This window comes from Belonocnema kinseyi, chromosome 7, assembly GCF_010883055.1.
Source record: "Belonocnema kinseyi isolate 2016_QV_RU_SX_M_011 chromosome 7, B_treatae_v1, whole genome shotgun sequence".
Taxonomy (NCBI): domain Eukaryota; kingdom Metazoa; phylum Arthropoda; class Insecta; order Hymenoptera; family Cynipidae; genus Belonocnema; species Belonocnema kinseyi.
This window is the reverse complement of record NC_046663.1, coordinates 128463389-128468850: the sequence shown is the minus strand read 5'-3', so window position 1 is coordinate 128468850 and position 5462 is coordinate 128463389. Positions and strand designations below refer to the sequence as shown.

The 5462-nt window shown below is 34.4% G+C and overlaps 1 protein-coding gene across 7 annotated transcripts in view; it reads left to right on the top strand.

Annotated features, from left to right (window-relative positions):
- LOC117176311 overlaps positions 1 to 5462 on the top strand; it is a 422202-nt gene that overhangs the window by 212530 nt on the left and 204210 nt on the right. The window lies entirely within an intron of this gene.

The window sequence follows — 5462 nt, the reverse complement described above, 5'->3', positions numbered from 1 at the left end:
AATCATAAAGTGAAGCTGAATCTTTTTTTTTTAATTTGACATTACAGAAGGTTCTCAAAGCGCCTATGGCCTTGACGATTACATTCTCATTTCCATAATCGCTCTTCGTGCTCTATTGTTAGATTACATAGGCTCTAATTTTTAAAAATGTGGGCTTATCGAAAGATTCGGCTAAAATAGTTTTAAAATATATTTGGTATCTAGTGCAAATTTTTGGATCTATGAAAAAAATAATTTTTTCTATTTTTTGAAGATTTTCAAATTTTTGAAAAGTATATAACTTTTCTAATTTTCATCAAAATTAAAAATTTTATTTCGATAATTTGCAAGTCTTTTAACCATCTATAAGAAACTTTGACAAAAAATTTTTAAATTTCAACAACAAAAATTTTAAAATTTTGAAAATGCACTCAATTTTTTCATTTTTGTTCGAAATATCTGATTATCGAACTTAGCCTTTATTTTGGATACCTTTAAAAGTATCGGACAGACAGACACCAATGAAATTTTATGATTTTCGGATTCTGTGAGTGCCGAAACGTAAAGATCTGTTAAAAACCAGAGATCGAACATTTGAACGATTACATTACATTCTCAGGAATGAGAATGTAAAAACGATTTTTTTAAGTGAGTCCAAACTTTTTCAGGTAGTGTATATGGTTTAGTTTTTCGTATTATCGACAGTTTTACATTGAAATTTCTCAGTTAAAACAACAATACAAAGTTGTCTTTCAATCGTAAAAGCGAGACAACTCCTATGTTTAAACATAGGACTTGTTTTGCTTTTGCTCGGAGTGGCTAATATATATTTTATATATATTGGACAAAACACTGTTACTTCTATTTATTTTATAGGAAAAATGTATAAAACAATTGAAAAATATTATTGTATTATGCACTTTATATAAAATAAGATAATTTTCACCTGAGTGGCTGTCAGTGAATTGATTAATAGAGTTTGGAAAATTGTCGGTAATATCAATTTGGAGAAGGTAACAAAGAAAGTTACCATATGTTACCGAGAATTCGATAATTTATCAAGAATTTACGGAAATTAGGAAAAATAGTAATAAACGTTAGAAATTAAATTTACTTTTATATACAGTAAACTTTATACCTATTTACCAGAATAGAAGTTTATTTATTAATTACATAGCCACGAAATAAGTGTCCGGAGCCAAAAAAGCGATCTATATAGCATTGTATTATCGTTCTAGCATATTAAAAATCTTCATTGATTGGAATTTTCTGCTAAATGGTCCATTTCATGAAGAATTGACATTTTTTGTTTTAAGTGTCGGTTTCAGGTACTCGGGGGATGTGCACGAGTGTCAAACCTATATGTCTGATACATGAAATTCTTCATTGGATAATTCTCTACAGGCCCTCATACTTTCCCGTGACATTTTTAAAACTCTAAACAATTATTCCAAAAACTCAAAAAAGTGATTTTTTTCATGCATTTTACATGGGAAACTTTAAGTCAAAACTGGAACCTGTTAAAAAAAATGAAAACATGAGGGCATTTTTTCGGATTTGGAATGGAATGGGGGGAGAGGTCATTGCCCTCTAAAAAAGCATTTTTGTGCCGCCCTGATGCACATTGCACTCACGTCGCATCGTCTCTTTGAAGTTCGCAGATAAAATCGTGATCCTTAATTGAAATCAAACTTATTTCAGTAATCAGTTTAAAAACTGCACTTAGAGCGTGGATCTTTATTATTTTAGATTACAGTATACTTTTGTGTATAAATTTTTTCTTTTCACATTTCCTAACCTAAAATTACCTCTTAATGTCCAAAATGAAACAATTGCTAGGAGATTCCCTCAAGCGTAATTTTAAATAAACTCCAATTTCCTCGAAAAATTGTTTAACTTGGTTTGACTTTTAAAGTTCACCGTATTCTTTACGATGAGCCTTAAAATACATGAAAACTTACCAATTTCTCGACTGCAGCAACATTTTTTAACCACTTTGTGGCCTATTACCCGACTGGTTCCCGGTCGACATTGAAGCCGGGATCCGACCAGTTCCCACAATATATAATACACATAATAGCTGACAATGAATAATGAGTCATATCTATAAAGATATTAAGTAATGATGATAATATATAATTTGATGAAATTGTAATTTTGTAAAGTATTCCAACAGGAACGATAGGAAAGATTAAATGTTTTTTGTCAGCTATTCTATTATTGCACATTATTTGCTCAATGTTATCCTGCGAAAAAAAACAAGGTGATTGATTTACAACAGCCCGTGTGAAAAATTGAGGGTGCCTCCGCCGGGGGCCCGCGTAGATTAGTCTCAAGCCTTGTGGAATCCATTAGGGCAATCCAGGCGAGGTCCCTCATGGAAACGACATGCTTATCCATGGGAGTCCAACATGGGCTTCCCTCATGGATCCCTCATGGTTGCCATCATGAACGCCCTCTTGGTTTTTTTGCCAGTGCTAGCACCTGTACGGGCATACCTCTGGGATGTGAAGACTATTTCGCACTTGGCTGTCAGTGTTGGACCAGCACTGGATATCGCTAATGGCACAGTACTACCCCAATAGGAAATTCACTATGGGCGCGGTACTGCGCCAGTGATAACTAGCACCGTACTGCTATACTCTAACAATATGACAAAAAAGGTAATTAAAAAATAAATATTAATTGATTGCGAGTATTTTAACGGCAAATATTTTTTAAATTCATTCACACCAACGTACGTAACTTCAAGTACCACGATATAGAACACAATAGTATCACAATATAGAATAAAATGCAACGAAAGTACCAACTTCGTTCGAATAATAGAAAAAGTTGTACTTTTATGTATTTTTGGTTGTAATTTATTGTATTTATTTGTAGATTTCTATAGAAATGATGCTAGTTTTTTGTACCGGGAACCAGTCGGTTAATAGGCCATAAAGTGGTTAAAAATGTTGCTGCAGGCGAGAAATTGTTAAGTTTTCATGTATTTTAAGGCTCATCGTAAAGAATACGGTGAACTTTAAAAGTCAAACCAAGTTAACCAATTCTGTCGAAGAAATTGGAGTTCATTTAAAATTACAGATGAGGGAATCTCCTAGCAATTGTTTCATTTTGGACATTAAGAGGTAATTTTAGGTTAGGAAGTGTGAAATGCAAAAATGTGTACACAAAAGTATAATGTAATCTAAAATAATAAAGATCCACGCTCTAAGTGCAGTTTTTAAACTGATTACTGAAATAAGTTTGATTTCAATTAAGGTTCACGATTTTATTTGCGAACTTCGAAGAGACGATGCGACGTGAGTGCAATGTGCATCAGGGCGGCTCAAAAACCCTTTTGTAGAGAGTAATGACCCCTTCCCCCATTCCATTCCAAATCCGAAAAAATGCCTTCATGTTTTCATTTTTTTTAACAGGTTCCAGTTTTGACTTAAAGTTTCCCATGTAAAATCCATGAAAAAATCACTTTTTTGAGTTTTTGGAATAATTTTTTAGGGTTTCAAAAATGTCACGGGAAAGTATGAGGGCCTGTAGAGAATTATCCAATGAAGAATTTCATGTATCAGATATATAGGTTTGACACTCGTGCACATCCCCCGAGTACCTGAAAACGACACTTGAAACAAAAAATGTCAATTCTTCATGAAATGGACCTTTTAGCAGAAAATTCCAGTCAATGAAGATTTTTAATATGCTAGAACGATAATACAATGCTATATAGATCGCCTTTTTGCTCCGGACACTTATTTTCGGTTTCTAAAGGAGGCAAAAGTGTTTTTGAGTGTACCTAGATTTACACTTGTACAGTGAGGAAGTAATTTCATTAATTTTTATCAAGCCAGAATAACTTAGAGGATTAAAAAAAAAGAATTCAATTTTTCCCTATTTTCTTAAAGTTATATGACTTACCAAACATGTGACGATCACACGCGTACTATATATTTCTTAAAATATATTCTGAATAAAATAAAATTAAAAAATAATCGATCGCTTGCCTTCCCACCTTGTCTCATCTCACACAAACGCATACGCGGCCAGCTACGCTTACTGCGCCGAACGCGGCTTGACACAGGAGAGAGGGTTATCTGACACTTCCTGTTCGTTTCCCCTACAGCTCCGAAAACGGGAAGTGTCATAGAGTCTACTGCATTACTTTTATGCTGATTTCTGACATTAGTTTCAATTTCGACAACCTGTTTAATTTTTGAACCGAAGTCATTCGTGGTTTCAACAATGAGCAAAATCTAAAAAATTTCATTTTTTATACGAGATGACATTTTTATACGTTAAGGGTCCGCTCGCTAATCCCCAGAATCAAAACAAACATGGTTGACTGCAATTTTTTAGTACATAAAGGTTTTGTCTGTCTAATCGCGAGTATGTAATAAGAGAGCTGGACAACTCAAATTTTAAACAGCATTTCTTTTTCGCATTAACTTTAGTAAACATCGTATGTAATTTGTGAGTGGTTTGAGTTTAAAAAATGGATTTGCTAAGCGAATGCCCAATCATTAGAAAATACAGTGAGTTAAGTAACCGAAGATTACCTATACACTTTCATGTAATAAGATACTATTTTTTCGAATAAGAAAAAATTCGAACTGAAAAATAATCTAAAAGATACCTAAGTTTTTCTGATTCTTCGCGTTTAGTTGTGAGAAGGCTGCAGGATATATGGAATGAAATTTCTATACCAATTCTTACAGAAGCAAGAATCGCAAAGATCGTTAAAACAGATCAAGGTCGGTTTAAGAAATTGCAAAAGTCGCATGGAAGAGATAAATATAAATTCTGGTACAAAAGCAAATGAAATGCGTTTCTTGAAAATAAATCAAAGTTACTAGGCAGTCTGATACGTACCTGAAAATTCTAAGAGATGGCATTAGTATTCACTAATGTGAACCATTTTCGTCGAGCTTGATCCTTCAAATGACGCCTGTCAAAACTTGAGCCATTTATGTTTACGCATTTACAAGTTACAGCACTGAGAAGCGACTAACCTCCGAGTTTTTTTTAATATTGAAAAATCTGAGTTTCGAGTTTCGATCAAACACTATTATCTTCGTAAGAAAACGATATCCCAGACCAAGGCCAAGCTGGATAAGTATTACCCGGACTCTGCGCCGTCGATTAGAACGATTCATAAGTGGTTTACCGGGTTTCGTTGTGGCCGTACGAACACAGTTGATGCTGAACGATCTAGGCGCCCAAAAGAGGTCACTATATCAGAAAATGTCTAAAAATCCATGATATGATGCTGAATGATCCCAAAGTGAAATTGAGAGAGGTAGCTAATGTTGTAGGCATATCATTGGAACGTGTGGGCAATACCGTGCATTCAGTTTTGGGCATGAGGAAGCTCTGCGCGCGATGGCTTCCGCGTTTGCTCACAGTGGACCAAAAACGAATTCGTGTGACAACTTCCCAGCAGAATTTGGCATTATTTTCGCGTAAGCCGACCGAGTTTTTGCGCCGAT